Source organism: Gavialis gangeticus, unplaced genomic scaffold, assembly GCF_001723915.1.
Source record: "Gavialis gangeticus isolate Ggan-Ray unplaced genomic scaffold, GavGan_comp1, whole genome shotgun sequence".
In the NCBI taxonomy this organism is placed as follows: Eukaryota; Metazoa; Chordata; order Crocodylia; family Gavialidae; genus Gavialis; species Gavialis gangeticus.
Genome location: NW_017729026.1, coordinates 44,003,529 through 44,022,897, shown reverse-complemented (window position 1 = coordinate 44,022,897; position 19,369 = coordinate 44,003,529).

Below are 19,369 nucleotides of genomic sequence, written 5' to 3'. Positions count from 1 at the left end.
GGTATTTCATGTTGTGCATATTTAAACTGAACTGCTTTAGACCAGTGGCAGAATTGAACATTTGGTCAAGCTTGTCATACCCAGAAACAAAGACTTCAAATATAATAAATTGAATAACATTAATAATTGTTACAGGTTGTAACATTATGAGGCAAAATGTAAAATTCACTGCATGTACTATAGTAAGTACAAAAAACTCCATATCGTCATAACATGGGTAGCATATTTACAGCTCTGAAAGGCATTTTTCCTAGTACGATACTTTGCTGACTCCTTTCAAACATTATTTCTTCAGACTGAGATGGCAAAAATATTACAAGGTACTCACTGCAATTTTAGGTTGCCTGTATTGGGTAACAGCTTTACGTTACATTGTCTGAAACTGCAGCCCTAGAATAAACAATGGATATAAAGGATAAAGGAGCTGCCAGTAATAAACCAAAGTCCTGCTGGAATACAGAGATCAAGCAATGTGACCAAATTAAATAAAACAAAATAATCACTTAGAGCTGCCAAAAGATTGGGAATCCCCAGTGGCTGTTTCCTCAGCTTTTCAGTACAGGCCAACAGATGGGGAAAAGATAAAGAGAACAGGTTTGCTTTCTCTGCCAGCTGAATAATTTCCCTTTCTGTTCATGCATTTTGGCTTGTCTGTGACTTATAGTTCTCTTGATGATTAGGGATTTCTGTGAAGCAGAACCTCACAGGAGCAACAGAAGGTCATGTATATTTTTGCTGCTAAAGCCACCTGCTAAGTTGCCACCTACCCAGTCTGTTTACTAGTGATTTGGGCGAATCTGTTCCTCTAAACCAGAAGCAGCTGGGGGGGGAGGGGGCGGGGGAGAAGAAAAGAGAAGAAAGTGAAAGTAGGAAAAAGGAATAGCTAAAAAGAACAACAGAAGAAAAGAAAGAAAAAGAGAAGTGAAATTAAAATTCTTTTTGTATAGGCCTTGTCTGGACTCTGCCATTGACCTCCCAGGATTCAAGATATTCTTACAGTACAAGCTACAGCAGCAAGTGCAGTGCAACATAAATATACCCAACCTACTTTAAACCACTGGGCTTGGGTACTGGTAGCAACCTAGCCTCAGGAGAATGAAGCTCAGCACAAGGGACTTTACCCTGCTTCTCGGGCAGGTTTTCAAATCTACCCAAGCTCTGTGCTGCTACAGACAGATGAAGACCAGTAGCTATGCTATCTAGTTTAAAGCTAATTTTACAGCTAACTTGGATACATCTATGCTGCACTGCAGTCAGTGACAACACAATACGCAATACACACAAACTCCAGTTTCCCAAGAGAAGCTGTGTATGGTTAGGTCCTGGGAGATGAATAGGAGCAACTTCTCCTGACAGCGCTCCTGGCTGAGCCACTGGTACAAACAGGCATCTCAGGAGAGTATATAAAGGGTGAAGATTCTTCACAGCATTATCCACTCAGCCAGCCTTGCAGCTGGGAAGAAGAAAGATGATGGCCAGGCTTGCAAACATAGGAAGCTGAATTATGTGTTATGGATTGTGCTGGAGTGTAAATGGAAAGGACAGGAGACAGAAGCAGGATGTTGCTTATAATTTCTGAAGAACTATAACTATGGAAAACAGTTTCAGTCAATAGTTTATTTTTTGAAGGCTCTTGACAAGGACATAGGCTAGATAGTTATGTTCTCCGCAGGACTTTTGGCAAGGTGGGTAGAGTTTGCTGTGGTGCCTCACAGCACCCTAACTGCCCAAAATTCACAAGTGCAAATATCTCCAAAATACTGACATTTCTAGGTCAGGTTGTTGTTAAGATTTTACAGGAAACGTCACAAACCTTTTTGAAATAATGCAACATCTGATTTTTCTTATCATTCCACATCTGCAGATTAGCCTCTCTCAAGCTAACCTAAAAGCTTCCTCTCTACCAAAAAAAACTTTTCTGTAGGTAAGTTCATACTGTCTACTTGAATTTCAGATGGAAAGAACTTTTTTAAAGAAATTTGTTGAGCTGGTATGAAAAAAGTGTGAACTAAATATAGACATTGGATTTATGGCACATTATAACCTGCCTGCCATCCAACTATTTAGTTGGTCTAATAAAAAATATCACATTTACCCAAAGGACCTTGTCTGCCTATGTCCTTAGGCCAAAGTGGCTATAACAAACACCCCCGGAGTTGAGAGGTACACTCATGGGAATTTTACCTTTGATTCCAGTGGGAGGAAATATAAAATCTAATTAAATAAGATTCCAGCAAGTCATCTTTCCAGCAGATATCTTCTATGAAGAAAGGATATTTACTGTTAACTCACATAATATAATTTTAGTACTTTTAAATGTTTCTTCTTCAACAGGAAATCAGAATTTAAAATATTCTCTTTTATATCTTCCCATCTACACAGTCTTTAAGTTCTTAGTCTTTTTTGTTAATGCTATAATTCTTACTTCTGCTGACAAATCTACTGCATGACCTTAAGAACAAGTACAACTTGGTTGTTATAATCCATGCTAATAACAAAAGATACTTTATGATGGATGCTAATCCTGCTTGAAGAAGGATGAAGCTGTTTATAAGTTGTATTTTTTAAGTAATATTATTCATTTGAAATGTTTAGGAGGTTACACTCCAATTAGGTGTTTTACCATTACACCACTTGTATTTACCATGGGCAAAAATGTATACACGGGCATTTACTAAACAGCAACTAAGTTGCAGCAAAGCCATTGCCCATTTCATCCTGTGGCAAACTACTTCTGTACCATAAATAAATTAATTTTCCTTTATTAAAGTGGACTAACACACATTACCACAAAGGTTTGTTTTAACAGTTGTTAAAACGAGTTTACCTTTAACAACAACACCATCACATTTTAATGGAATTCTTCACGATTTCATTTCTGAGGCAACCTTCAAGAGGCAAATTTCTTTGTCTACCAGTAACCAGTGTTTGTACATAAATAAAGGTTGTCATAAAGCTTCACACGGCAATTGGCAGATCTTCATCTCCAAATCTAATTCTACAAGAAAGCAAGCAAACTGCAAATATGCAGTTCATATTCTATACAGAATAGAAATTCTTGTTGTTCTAACTTTACAGTAGCCATTATTGTTGTTAAAATAAATAAGCACAAAAAGTCTACAGCAGAGCAACAGTCTCCATTTTCAAAGTTATTCTGCCTTGCTATAAATGATACCTAATGCTTCTCAAGAAATTAAGATTCTTGTCTCATTTCCAGTATAGGAAACTTTTTTCTTTTACCATTCATAATAGAAACTTCCAAGATTATGTGAGATTAATTCAGACTTGATTTGGATTCTACAGGCTGATTCACTCAAGAATGCAAATTTGCCTTGAGAAAGAAAAAAAAAAAAAAAAAAAAAAAAAAAAAAAAAAAAAAAAAAAAAAAAAAAAAATCACTCAAGCACAGTGGTAAAATCTTCTTGTAGCTGCAAGCAAGGAATAATTAGTGTTTCTCAAGTTTAAACTGGGTAGTGGCAGTAGTAATAATGGCATCCTGACTTGCATGTAAAGTAGGAAAGTTCAGCTTGCACTGCAAAATAATAGCCAACAAACCTTAAGTACTTTCCAGTTAGAAAGAAATATGCAGTGACTTAATCTTTTTTCTTTCTATCAAGATATACTTGAAAATTATTGGTGCAGTTATCCAAATTAGTTAAAATGTAATCAAATATTAACAGTGGAAGCAGAAATATTTGAAAAACAGAATGACATTAGTAAATAAAAGATGTGGGAAAAGGGCTCGTTTGCTCACTTTTAGCAAATATCCAAATAAAATGTCCTAATATAATGTCCTAATAATGACTCGCTTGATGATGTCTTTTATTAGATCAACTGTATAGTTGGAGAAAATACTAGACAAGCTTTTGGGTATAAAAATGCCCTTTCCCAAATCTGAGAAAGAAATAGGTGCAGACTAAGCTTAATACCAGCTGGAACAATTTCTTGCCTTCAAGCCCATTATGTCAATGAAAAAGGTTACCTAAGAAGGGGAGCGGATATTAAAACCATGGAGTAAAGAGAAGTAATTCTAGATCAAATATAAACCTGTTGAACTACATTAACCTAATTATGTGAAGGCATAAAACCATTCAAAAATGAAAAACTAAAATTCAAAAGTGAAATTCTGCTTACAGTTACACTGATACAGAATCCAGAATAAGTCCATTGACATTATAAAGTCATTCCAGACTTACTCCAAAGCAGTATATGGTCTCTAACGATCAGTTTTTATACGGACAAAGGTGTAGCACAAACAGTTCTGTCTAATACTCCCTCTAAAGAGAATAGGGTTCAGTATCCAAGTCTATTTCTGAACTATGTGGAGCCATGTCTATCTGCACAATCCAGTATTTAAGTGTGAAGTACTTTGGACTCATCTGGCATCTTGACTAGATTCACAAGTAAACTAAATGGCAAAACAAGTGCACTGCATAGCAAAAATTCAAGGAGAAAATCTTGAAATAGTTTTATTCTCACCAAATTCTCAGCACACTGTATTTCTTTTTTCATTCTCACTTATAGTAGCATTTGGCACTCATTTCTACAGCTGTGGCAAAATGAGGATATGGGATGTGGATATATAATACATTTCCACTGGTATCATGTACATGGGAGTTTACTCTGGTTAAAATTACACTGATGTTGGAGCTGAAGCATGGCCAGTTGTTAGCTAGTGACACTGGAGTAAAGCTCCTACAGTATGGAGCTATTAGGGTGCCCTGCCAATAGGTGTTGTCTGGACACTCACCTCAACCTGACTTGCAGCTTAGCCTCTCTAGTGTTTTCTGGGATAGTCATATGATAGCTCAAGGTCTCCTTTTACAAGTCAGTTTCCAGACACAAAACAACAGCTAGAGTTCTCGGGCCATATCACACATCACGAAGCCATAACATGGAGAAACAAATAGGTCAATATTCTCCATGCACTGTTATTTTGAACATCAGAATTGTCTTGTCAATGTTTAAGATGCAAATTAACTATCTGTGCCAATATTGGAGCCACATCATTTGCATGCTCGGCCTGCAATGCAAGGTAGTTTTCTCTGGCTGAGGGAGGCAATGATAGAATCTCAGAGAAGACGCACGCTGCAGATGTCAGGCTTGCTTCCTGCAGGTAGGTAGATTCTTGGGGAGGGTAAAGATATCTGTAAAACCAATGTAGCTGGTATGATTTGAGTCCAAACACACAGCATGCACTATTACAAACCGTGCCTCACTAAGGAACGTGTACACTCCTGACGTACATAGGTTTGGTGTGGGTGGGGATTTGGAACAGCAGGAAAAGGTTACAGCCAGACCCCAAACATTTCTTCAGGGGGAAAAGGATGCTATACAAATCAGGCCATGGAGAGAATGATGATTTACAACCACTTTGAATATTAGAGAGATGGGACACATAGAATAACATTTGTGTGACAAAGGTTGTGAGAATTGGTTGCCTGTGATGCACTGTGCTGCGTCTCTGGAACTGTCATTTTCTGCTATCTACTTTCTTTGAGACCAAATCCTGTTTCTGCAGGTTCACACAAGGCCACTTTCTTTATCATTCCCAAAAAACTGACTGGAGTCAGCAATTAAATGTGGCTTAATGCTCTCATGCCATAGAACAATCCTCCACAGCACCACATAATAGGCATGATCCTTTTCACACCCAAAACATTGTCAGAAACCAGTACCTTCTTGTATCCAGTCTTTAGATCTTTGGTTTTCTGATGGCACTTGTTGGTGTCATAACTGTCCATGTTGAGCCATCTGCACTGCAATTCTTTGGCACCTCACTATATAGGTGATTCTTCTGAAGTGTCTCTTGCATGTGTGACTCCCTGCAAAGGGGTAAGAGGTAGCAACCTCCTTGTACTGCCAGTTGAGAGACCAGTGTTGAGAAACTGAGCTCCATTTAGTAGCTTATTTGATTTTCTGTTTAGTACTGCATTTGCTGAAGCATCAAAGAGGGCATTCCAGTACAGAATGGGAGTGTGTTGCTTTTGTGTGTTCTGTATTTTGGGAAGGGTCACACACGCTTTAGCCATCACCCCAAAACAATTGGTAGATGAGCTCATGAGGGAACACAAAGCATTCTTTTGGGCTGAACATTTTACTAGTCCAGAACATAGTATCAGAAGCACAATGCAAATGTAGCTTACACCTGAAAATATTCCCTTCCATCTTCCTGAAGGTAACATACCAGTAGATGTCTTCTGTCCATTCCACTTTCATACTCAATGTAATGGCAAAATACAGTAGTATTAATGTAAATCATGCAGCTTTGGTGTTAATTGCTATATACTATATTCTTTCAAATACAGGATACACTGTTTAAAGACCAAATTCTTCTAAAAACACTTGCATCTTAAGTCTGAACAAATAAATAAAAAAAAAATCAAAAGGTTCTTATAAGTACCACAGATACTGTAACCTTGTAAACATGTCTTTATCTGGTGGGGGATGAGGGAGTTTCTTGCACCGAAAGATGGAAAATTTGGTTGCACTTTAAATTCAAAGGAATAAAGTTAAACAAAATGGATTTCAATATAGTTCCTTATAAGATAATACTGTAGGTTCAAGCTCTTTTTTCTTCCTCAGCCCTACCAGAAACATAGCGGTCAAAAGGCATGGCTTTGATAATACTCTAGTGCTTAGGCAGCGGGCAGTACAAATCCTACATAAGAAGTTTTGAATCTCTTATACCCTGTGGAGCTCCAAATGCAGAACCACTGAGAGACTTTGATAGTGTTGCCAGAGCATCTGGAACCACTGGCACCTACCAGTCAAAGCCTGTGATCAATTTGCTATACAACCAGCCCTGGGATGCAGGCTATAAGAGGATGCTGATCTCCAGTACACAATCCATTTATACTGGATATTTCCAAACAGGAAAGGCTTAGACTTTACCATACATTTTCTGGGAATGTTGCATATCTTTAACTAACCTTATCCAGGAACAGTTTCCTCAAGTATGTCACATTGTTCTGAGTGTGCTACCTGTCAACTGAAGCACTGATCCACATCTGAGCAGTACCATGATCAGCGTAACTGGACTGTTACATATGCTATTTAGTGCACCTGTAGCACACCATGGACAGGGCTACACCACATCCATCTTGTGGGGTACAGTATGTACATAACACACAGCAGTATGATGTGTTTGAGTGTATCACTACCTGGGGTAGCGTGGCTTAGCTGTCATGATCAGAAAACGTGTATTTTAATATGTAAATGCCATTAACAACTTTTGCCATCCATAAACTGATGAAAAATAAAAAATAAAAAATAAGTTGCCTTTGCAGTTCATTACAGCACTCTGAGATGTCTGACTGAAATAAGAAGCTATATTATAGGCAATTATTTCTAAAACTAATTATCTTGCTTTCTGCCATAATTAAATTTTGAAGAAACAAACACTAGCTGATAATGTTTTTCTTATGGTGGAATGAATTTAACATATAACCCAAGCAGCTAAATTTAATCTAACCAGATCTACCTCAACTATTGCTATCTAAAAAGGAGTTCCATTCTATCGGCTTGTCCCTACCTGGAAGCAAAGTATATGGCTAGGTTAAAGATTTGTCTGAAATTCTTAGGTTGCTGACACCGTTTACATAGCCAGAGAAAGAAAATAGCTTTTGAGAACAATTAACAAGCTATTGTCACTATCTAAACAGTAAAAAAGAATAAGCATCATCTGCCAAGGCAGATTTAGTACTAAAAATTAAGTAAAGCAACTGAGCTGTTAGAGGTGCCTTTATTAGCAAGGATTTTATTCAGATTAATAATTTTCTGGAATTTGGCCAAACCTCTACCTCTACATTATTAAAATTAGAAAATGGAGATTTGGCTGTGTGACTCCTTTGTCTTCAACAAAAATTATGCAGATAAATCTAAACACAAGCAGCTTATTTGTTTCCTTTCCCCCTTAAAGTTGATACAACTGGCCCTTCACAGCATTACAATTCTGAATATAACAAGCTATATGAGAAATACTAGAGTCTTTTCAGCTGTGATCTAACAAAACAATGTAAGACTCATTTTTCTACTTTCACCTCTTGCTTCATTTTATTGTCAGAGCCAAAAATGAAGGGTATGATTTTCAATAGATAGGCACCCTAACACCTCAGTGTCCTCTGATAGCTCCCAAAGTTCTTGACTGATTCTGCTGGGTACTGAGCAGTATTGAAAATCTGGCATGAGGCAACTTTATTTTGACCTGTAATCAAGAGATGAAAGAATAACTCAGTGCCCCAGGCAGTGATGAGACTATAGTTATGCACGTCAATCAGTACAAATTGTGATGGCACCTTAATGGCTTCTAGATATTCATCTTGAAAGGCCCATTACTAGAATAGGCTGGCCAAGAATAATGCCACATGGAAAGACATTTGATAGTATTTCTTCTCTTTTATTTAGCACAGCATTAGTTTAGATTAGTTCCAACTTTGAAGGTTTTTTACAAGCAGCATTGTTCCCCATTCCAGCCTATATGCAAGTCTCAAGCACAGTGCCTAATAGTTGAGGGCTCTTTCTTTAATTGTATAGATTGTGAGGACAATTCTTTATAGAAACAACTGAAAAGGCAGCTTGCTGAGTGTCAGCGTCCACTGAAAATGATCAAAGTCTCCATAGATCTTGCACCCAGTCAGTCTGTGCCCAGAGGATAAACTCACTTTATCCTTGCAGAATCTAACACCCCGTCCTCTCCTGCCATGTCGTGTTGTCACATATAGGTATTGGGAGATGTTTCCTTCTCTGATAATTCACTTCAAGGATATACAAGAGTAATCTTTTCAGGGGCTTCAACCTCCCTTACACCCTAACCAAACACCAACCAGAAGTTCCAATATCATATTACATATTAGCTGCCAACAGACATTCTATTTTTTTATTGGTCTTTTCTTTTCCTTAACTCAAGATCTCCTTCAGTGCTATTTTTCAGCTGCAAGATGTCTTGGTGAACCTGGAAGCAGATCCACTCATGGCTATGACTGACAGAGAATGGTAACTGCCAGCAGACAGTGTAGGTTAGGTAAGTATTGAACAGTTTCAAGGCCCCAGGACACCAGGCACTTTATATTCTTTTTGTTTCTTCTTTTTTTTTTTAAAGCCAGTTCTTTCACAAACCCTGAAAATGCTCCTCAGTGAAATCAGTCCCATGGCATAAATAACTGATATCCCAACAAAAGTGAAAGTAAAAACCAAGAGAAAATATATGTACCCCACAGTTAGGCAGTGTATGTACTCCTGCCCACAATTCTTACTCTGCTCAGGGCTTCCCTTCCTCTAGAGGGTTTGACTTCACTCAGCCTTCTCCCTCCAGGTTATTTGGTAGTATTCTAAACACAAGGAAAATAAGAGGAAAAAAACCCTTCTTCGGTTGAACTGATTTCAGCATCTATCTACATGCCATAGATGGACCCTGCAGCACGCCTTCTGCAGCTAGAATTCCTCTGAGCTCAGGGACCAAATCTCTCTTTTCCGCACCTCCAGAGTTGCCATCATTTCTGCCTCCACTGCTTGTTGGACCATTCCCTTAATTACCATCTCTCTTCCCTCCCTAGGACTTGCCCCAAGGCATCCAATGCTGGAGATGCTGAACTGGAAGGACCTAAAAACTCCTGAAATGGCGTTCCAGTGTCTGTGTATCTCTCTCTATCCATCGGACTTCCTGTCAGTCTGGTATGTTTTTGTGTTCTGTTTCCTTTTTCTCTGAAAAGGTGAGGAAAGCCTCTTCACACTGGAGTATGTTAAAAGTACCCTTGGAGAAGTCAGGTAAGAGACAAAAATGCTTGTGTCACAGTTTGGATCTTGAAAGGAAAAGCTATTGCTTTCTGTGTATACTACTGTCTAGTATTCATTATACAATAATAATACAGAAGTATCATTAACACAAGTATTTTTCCATGCAAGTACCATAAAAGAGAATTGTACAAATAGCATGTTATTCACTTAACCCCATAAAAAATTAAAGTACTAGATAAAGCAGCAGGAGTAATAATAATAGTAATAATGATAGTGACTCCAGACTCTATTTTGGCAAAAAGTTAATTATTGTTTTCTTATTTTAAGAGTTTAAAAGTTAAATGTCCCATGATAAGGAGTAAAACAAAGAAGAAATTAGCCACTGCTAACCTTAACAGAGTGAGCAAGCTATTGTAGGTAACTTAAGTATTGCAGTTCAGGAAAACCTTACAGATTCTCCCTTCAGTTTCTGTAAGAACTAAGCTTTTTAGTTCAATTTAAAGAGAGAAAAGAATGTCAGAGGTTATTTTTGCTCTTGAATTAATGTGTGACACGGAAAAAGAAGGTGCATCTACATCACCAACACACCTAACCAGAACGAAATACAAAGCAACGTGAGACAACATGCTGATCAGCCTCACTTGAATTGAAGTGACCTTCTTAGACTTCATATCCGAGTGCTGCTCTATTGCACATTAGACTGAAAGGTGTTCAAAATTCCTAGGTCCCATAAATGAGCCATGGTCACACAGGATACTAACTCATTAAAATTACCTGGTAAATGGTGCATAATCCAGCTAGATCTAGACAAACTACAGAGGTGGGCAGATGAGGATAGGATGGAATTAAACACAGACAAGTGTAAGGTACTGCAACTAGGGAGAAGCAACCAGTAACACACCTATAGGCTGGGGAACACCCTTCTTGTCAACACAGTGGCAGAAAGGGATCTTGGAGTCATTGTTGACCCCAGGATGAACATGAGCCGCCAATACGAGGAAGCAGTCAGTATGGCTAACCGCACCTTGTATGCATCTACAGATGCATCACAAGCAGGTCCAGGGAGGTGATCCTTCCCCTCTATGTGGCATTGGTCAGGTCAAAGTTGGAGTACTGCATCCAGTTCTGGGCACCACACTTCAGGAGGGATGTGGCTAGCATTGAGAGGGTGCAGAGGAGGGCCACTTGTATGGTCAAGGGGCAGCAGGGGAGAGTCTATGAGGAGAGGCTAAAGGGCCTGAACCTATTCAGCCCCCACAAGAGAAGGCCGAGAGGGGATTTGGTGGCCATTTACAAACTCACCAGGGGGGACCAGCGAGAACTGGGGGAGGTTCTGTTCCCCTGGGCACCACCCACAGTTACTAGGAATAAGAGCCACAAATTGTTAGAGAAAAGGTTCAGGCTGGACATCAGGAGACATTACTTTACAGTTAGGGCTGCCAGGCTCTGGAATGGGCTCCCAAGTGAAGTGGTATTCTCTCCTACCTTGGGGGTCTTTAAGAGGAGGCTGGGAAGATATTTGGCTGGGGTGATATGACCCTCGCACCCATTCCTGCCCAGGACAGGGTGTCAGACCTAATGATCTGTTTAGGTCCCTTCTGACCCCAAGTATTATGATAACCATTGAATAATTATGTGGTTCTGTCTTTTTAAAATTAAAATCACTACCATGATATGTTCTGTACAATAAATAAGTTAAATAGTAATTACTTAGCATTTCCCATTATAATGTCAAGTCACCTGATTAATTACACAAATCCTATATCTACAACATTGCCATATTGTTTCAAGGTAGCAACCCAATCCTACACTACCTTACTAACATGAGAAGTCTCATAGACTTAAGAGTGCTCCATACCTCACATGACCAGGTCCCAGATGCAGTGTATGGGTATGCATGCCTTGTAAAGCAAAGAGTATTCAATAAGTTTAATAAAATTGTATTGTAGCATGCAGGCAGCAAAGAAATTAAAGAAAAACTTAGGTGCATACAAAAGATATAGGACTAATTTATGTAATTCATATATATGTATAACATCACTTAATACAGTGTTACAGAAAGGAAATACTGGCCAAGAAATAAATGGATGAAAGAAACAGGATGCTTTCACAGACATCTGCATTCTTACAAACTATGGGTCAGAGTCAGTGTAGATACCAGCTTTCAAAGTATGTTTACTCTTACAAAGTAAGTGTAAGCCCAGTTTAACTAGATCAGTGGTTCTCAACCTTTTTAGATTCAAGACACCGCTCAGACTCCAGGAACCTCTCAGAAAACTGAAGCACTTAGCTTTTTTACTATAAAAAATAATATAGCAATGTTTCTGTTGCAAAAAACTCAGATCACAACAGGTCAAAATGTTCTTAACACTATAGATTCCTATTTGAAATCTCTGGGTTTGCCTTGTGAACTGCAGCACCCTTGTTAAAAATCACTGAACTAGATAGCTGAGCTAGTTATATTATCAGACACTGTAAAAATAGTTTAAGAAGGATAAAAGGATATTCTTAAAAAGAAGCACCATACTGCAGCTCCAGCTTGATATCTGAAATCTATGCTGTGTTTCTGGTCAGCATCTTCCTACATTGTCAGTAACTTCAAAGAATCTGGAATAAGATTGCCACAGAATATGCATAATAAAGAAAAACTGAACTCAGCTTACTTTGCCATCCTGGCATTGCCTCTAAAGAGATGACAGCAGTTAAAGCTTGTTCTTGGCAGTCGAGAAAGCAGCTGTCAATTGCAAGACATTACAGAGCAGGTAAGTGCAAAAACAAAGTACCTTTTTTACAGTTAGTTTTGTTTCTGACATTATTGTGAAGTAGACAAGAAGTGGTGTTAAATATGTAGTTATGTTCAGGAAACTATCTATAATGGCCCTATTACTATGTTATAGATACAAGCCTGTAAAAGCAAATGTGCACTTAGTTATAAGGAATTCAAGAAAACACACACTGTCTAAGCCTATCCACAAGATCGACATTAAGAGCACAATCTTTTTTCACTTTATGCACCTAAATAGAATGTGTGTAGCTCAGTCTTTGGCACTTAAGCACAGTCTAGGATTCTATTTTGCCCTCTTGCAAAAGAGAATCACTCATCACACAGCAAAATGGAGGAAGAGTGGGGGAGGAGGGTTGCTGCCATGTGCTTTAACCCAATAGCCCAGCAGTTAGTGTACAGTAAAATCTGTTATCTAGCATGAGTGGGGAATAGCCGGGGAGAGGGGGTGCCGGTTATGTAAAAATTCCAATCATCTGAGAGTTATACTTAAGGAAGACAGTGCCATACTTGATGACTAGATGACCACAATGGATCTATATTGGGGGTGGGGGTGGGAAGGGGGGTTGTGGACGAAACGTGCATTTAGGAATGACTGTGCAATCTTTATGTTAGAACAGGCCTATTGTAGAGGGAAAGATAGGCCAAATAAAAACTCTCACTGTATGTCACTTCCAATATTTCTTTGCTCAACTGTAGACAGAATAATCCCAAGACCTGACAAGTTCCCTTTCAAGATAGCCAAATGTTAGCTAAACACTTTAGGCAAAATGTTCTAACAAACATTTCTTTTTAGGGCAGGTTCTAACTCAGTAATAAAGTATTACTACTGAAACCATAATAGCTGCCCTATCTGCATTAACCATGACCATGCCATCAATATTGAACATATAATTTTTTAGATTGCATTGATTTTTATATGCTACACCGTAATGTATTTTCTTACATGTAAAATAAAAGGTGTGCTATATTAAGAAACCTACAGTCTTCAGCTGTGCAATGAGCTCAGTAGGACACCCTAGTGTTCAAGACATGCAATTTATATAAGACTAGGAATACTTGCATAAAATATCCCTGGCTGGGAGCATACAAAAGAAATTAAATTGTAACATGACTAGGATGACCTACTCACTTGGAAGAAAAAAGTGTTAAGCCTTCATTTCTCAGGCTTGTCACTAAGCATTATTCCAGAATTCTTCAGAAGAAAAATGATACATGAGCTAAAAATATATTACAATAAAAAGACATGGAACTGATCAGAGTACTATTATCTAGTCTGTGCAATTTTGTTAGATTCCTGCTATAATCATGCTTATTTTGCTCTCTGTCTTAAAGTAAGTTTATTTTCTCCTGAGTCTCCCCAACCGGTATAGGTGAGAATCTGCAATGTGTTATTGTAGGTAGTTAGACAGACATTGAGACAAGTGTTTATTTCTTATACTTTGGGTGTAAACAATAAAAAATTGGGCTGTAGACCAAATCTTGTCTTTTTATCCGACTTGGGTGGCAGTGATACCTTATCTGCTGAGAGGGAATGAAGGATCACGTGGAAGTGTAATTGTATCTTATTTGGTATACAAAAAGCATAATCGTTAACTGAATGGTAACTATACCTTAATTCTGTGTGATTGTAGACAGGCTGTAGTCTTGTCTGTCTAAAGCCCGAATGTTTTTAGGTTTGTGATGACAGGTATGATAACAGTGTTCAAATACATGAAGGGTGGTTATAAAGAGTTTGGCGATAGGCAGTCTCCAGTATAATATCCAACCTAAATTTCTTTTCTTGCCACTAAAGACCATTACTTCCTGTCCTGGCCCCTACCAGCACAGAGAATAGTCTCTCTCAGTGCCAAACCCAACAAATCACGAAATAATAAGTCATTGTCCTTTCATAGCTTCTGATGAAGTGAGCTATTGCTCACAAGATCTTATGCCTCTCTCATTCAGTTTATCTATAGCAGCAGTGCTCACCGTTTTGCCCACATGGACCAAATGAATGGCATGGGGTGACCCTCAGGCTGGCTCACGCTCTAAACCACCTCTGCCTAGCCAGGAAATGCTCTGGGGGCCCCACACTGCCTCTGCCTGGCAGGGATTGGGCTTCAGGGCCCTGAATCACCCTCACTCGGCTGGGATTGGGGTCTGGGGACCTACTGTGCCCCCATATGCCAGGATTGGACTCCGTGCTGTCCTGTGGGGCTATAGGGGGTAGAAAATTTATATCTGGAGTAATGAAAAGGACAAGCCACATCCAGCCTATTCAGTACGATGAAAATGTGCCTGTATAAAGTGGTCACTGCTTTCTGATTAAATCAAACAAAGTATATGTAGCAGGCTTGCCTTTTGGAGCTTGGGTTGAGTCCCAGGCTTGAAATCTTGCTGTTTTGATTGATGCAGATCATCCCCCAATCAGGAAGCAGCAAGAGGAGTTCAGTCACACCCCTTTCCTGAGGAGAGGAGAGGAATTGCAGGGAAAAGAGTATTCACACAGGGGAGGGAAGTCCCCCCTGGTTAGTGAAGGGCTCCTGAAAGGGAAGGTCCCACTGAGAGGGCCCCCCCTAAAGTTACCAGCTTCTTTGTAGGGCTTGGGAAAAGCCCAAGGGCATTGGGGTTTCCCCTCAGAATTGAGTTTATCTTAGGGGTTTATCTGTTTCAGATCAGATACTTACCTGTAACTTACCTGTATCTGGAGTACTGGTGTAAGGTTTTATGTCATTTAGCCAGAGGGTATTGTTCATGTAACCCTGGGTGCGACACTACACACGCCTTCACCTGAATAGTGGGATCCTGGGATACCCGGTAGCCATACCCAGTAGCCAGTAGCACTGCCCAGCCCCCCTGGGAAGCTGCTGCAGTGCCCCCGAGTGGAGAGCCTCCCCTTACAATCAAGCACCCTCGCAGACAATTCTCAAAATATTTACAAGATTTAATTATTTACAACCTAACAGGTAACCATTAAATAAACACATTGATATACCCACTAATAAACCCTCAAGAACTTATTTACAGTCTCTCACTTGCACATGGTGTACTGGGGATCCTGTGTGTACTGCCCCTGGTGGGGTGTCTGAGGGAGCGGAACTGTCTGCGTCTCTGCACATGGCCTGTGGACGCTCCCTGGTGCTGGTGTCCATCTCCATGCTCCTGGGGTCTCTGGGCAGCAAGGGTCTCCGGGCATCAGGTGGCAGCTCCTCCTCTGCAGTCCCTACAAGACAGCTTTCTCCTGCTTTTGACCCTTTCCCCAGTTCAGCAGGGAGCAGTGTCTGAGCTGCAGGCTGTAGCAACTCTCCTGTCCCGCACAGCCTCACTGCCCAGCAAATGCAGCCCCACCCTGGGCTTTGCCTGCCCCTGGAGCCCCTCACCCATCAGGGAAAACAGGGAAGACTCTGGCAGCCCCCCCCCCAGCTCTGCTGTGCTCTCCCAGCCGGTCACTGGGCTGCAGGAGGGTTTTCCCAGGCTTGGAGTCTCCACACAATCAGACTCTGATCCTGCCTCCGCAGGCTCCCCAGCCAGAGAGAGGAACTGGATACTGTATCTCTCCCAAGGCAGCCTTTTCTGCTGCTCCACAGGACAAATATATATTTGTCTCCATGTTCCTTTCCCTTGTGATAAGTTAATGTAAATAAATGTGTATATAGTTAAGCCCCCTGACTGTCCTGGCCTAGTTCTACAGGGACGGAGTGAAATGGAGTGGTCTGCAGTTCCCACCCCAAGCACACCTGCCAGCCAACACTCCCCCTTCAATTGGAGAAGGAGAGTATATACCCAAGTTACCTGGGCTACATATAAAAGAAGAGACTACTGATAATTGTCCCCTTGAATCCAACAGATAGAGCCATGAAATTAAGTAGATTAAGTACCAAAAGTAGTACAATAAAGTAGTATATTGTAACCCAGGTGCACCCAAGTAATGTGCTCCCCTTTCCAGATAGAAGGGATGGGTGGCAAGGCAGGAGTGCTGCGAGAGGAATCTGCAAATGCAGGCCAGATCCCTCTACTCCCTATAGTCAGGCCAGGACAACGGAAGATTAATTATGTACATATTTATTAATATACACAAAATCTAAAGAAAATTAATTTTAATTACATATATACACACACGTACAGTTATCATATTTTGCTATGTCCTGCAGATAAAGGCTGAAAGATTACACCCCTTGAGGTAACCCCAAGCAAGGGGTTGATAAACAGTGAATCTAAAATGGATAAATAATAAGTAAATATAGGCAGACAAATAAATTCAGTTAAACAGCATTCAAACACAAATATGCACAGGTGTGTATAGGTAAGTATATATAACTATCAGGGAAGGGGTCTCAGCAGTGTCCCTTAGGAAGTTTATACTTAACACTCTCTTAAACTACTAATATACAAAGTTAAAATGTCCACAAAATATAAGGCACAGTATCAAAAAATATGAGGCACTCTCCCACAAAATACAAGGCGCCTCAGCAACCAGTTAGCTAGCAAGTTTCTCTAAGGATAAACTGCCTCACAGCTGGGGTAGCTCCCCTCCCATGGGTAACTCCCTTCCCCAACAACTCATGACTCCAGGGCCTAGATGGGTGGTCCTCATCCCCTTGGCTGAGGTGCTCCTCACATGTGTGGCCATCCAAGCCACTGGCTCCCCTTGGGCTGCTACCCGCAGGTGGCTCTGTGCACCATCGTGTGCACGGAGGGCTCTGCCTTCAGTTCTCTAGCTGATTGCCAGGGATCACAGACCCAAGCTGCCTCAAGCTGCTCCCAGGGTCTCCAGCTTCATGCACTGCTACATGCGCTGAGGTCCCAGCCTCATGCCAGGGGTTGCACACCTGAGCTGCCTCGTGCAGCTCTCAGGGTCTGGGCTCTGTGCACCAAGTGGCTGAAGACTCAAACTGTTTCACATAGCTCCCAGAGTCTCACCCCATGCACCACACTGCTCACCGACTGTGGCTGAAATCATCCGCCGCTCCTGTCCAGTGAAAGGTGTCTACAGGGGCTCTTCAGGGCAGCAGCATCCACCCGCTAGACAGCTCTTCCCCAGCTCTTCTGAGCCCCTCTCATCTCCATCCCTCAATGCATCTGCTGCGTGCTGCTCCTTTTATTCGCTCTGGAGGCTCCAACCCCAGAGTGCTGTTGAACCTGCAAAATGCAGGCTTCATTCAGGTCTGGGGCTCTTCACCACTCCCCCCTCCCGGGGCAGGGGGCAGGGTAAGCCCCTCCCTGCTGTTACCCGATTGGTGGACGGGCTCCACCAGTCATATTGGAGATTCTCTGGCCTATATCGGTAAGTCCACCACATATTAAGTAAAAAAAAAATACCAATCTCCTAGCTAGGTGTGACCCAAACTTCTCTATAAGAGCATCGGAAGCAGATATTTAAATACTCTATAGCAGCATTTTAAAATATTTCAGGATTAGAAGTAATATATTGTGAAATCAGTTAGTGTAGACCAAGATATAAGAGCAATGCATTTTATTGTTTCAGTTTTATGCCTACGAGAACACAGAGCCTGTAACAAGATAGTAATGCTTCCTAGGAAATAGCTCATACTCTTTAAATACCTAGATATTTTTGAAAAATTTGAGAGATACCTGACACATGATGTCAGCAGATGCATCAGACAGAGGATACGACCTTTAAATAGGGATGAACCCCCAGGGCTCCTCTGTACAACCATGGATCTGAACTTCAGCAAAGTTAGCAGAGATTCAGACTCAAACGACTACGTTTTCACATAACTAATGGTTCTTATGCAATTTTAGAAAGTAAAAGATGGAGGGATCTCTACAAGGTAGGTCCTTAACCTTTTCTTAAGGTTAGGTCTTTTAAAGTGGACACCTAAAATTAGATTATCAGGGAAATCTACATTAAGATTCTACTATTCTATACCAGGGGTTTTCAGCTGGGGATATACATACCCCTGGGGGTATTTGGGATCGCCTCAGGAGGTACTCGGCACAGTTGGTGATCAGCCACAGCGGACACCAGTTGCTGATTGGCTGCTGCCCCCCCCACTCATCTGGCCACCAGGGGACTCCTGCCTTCTCAACTGGCTGCCAGGGGTACACTGACCAAAAAAGGTTGAAAATCTTGGATCCAGACGAAAGCCAAAAAAATATGAATTCAGCTGTGATCCAGACTTCCACAAATTCTAGTCTGTAGCTCAGGATCAAGTCTAATTCTACACATATACACACATTGTTTGACCTGTTTGAAAGACAAGTGTGAAAATCTGAAAAGTAAAAAAAAGGAAACATTTCTTTCCATCATAAAGACAGGAATGTTTATACCATGTTGAGTACTGGGTAGTGGTTTAATGCCATCGCAATAGAACTTATCAAAGCCCTGTGTATGCACAGAATCATAAAGAAGTAGGGCTGGAAATCATCCAGTCCAACCCCCTGCGATCATCTCTGTACAAACCATCCTATAGTCTTAAACTCTACATAAAACTACTGTCAATCCTGACACAACACAGACCTACCACCCTAACCTACCACAGGTAAAACGGGGGAACCAGGGCAGTCAACATCCTGCTTCCGTAAAATGTTTTCAATATATACTCAAGAGATCTTAGGTAGAGGGACACATGACAGACTAGGGAAGGACTAGTAGCAGTACAGCAGAAAAGGACCTGGTGCTTATAGTGGTCCATAAACAGAATATGAGCCAATAGTGCACTCTTGCTGCAAAAAGGGCTAGTAGAATACTGGTTGTATTAACAGAAATATCAGTTGCAGATCAAGGGAAGTGTTTCTTCCACTCTATTCAGCACAAGTGAGGCCTCATCTGAAGTACTGTGTCCCACTTCGGGCAGCTTGCTTTAAAAAAAAAAAAAAAAAAAAAAAGGGGAAAAAAAACCAAAAAAA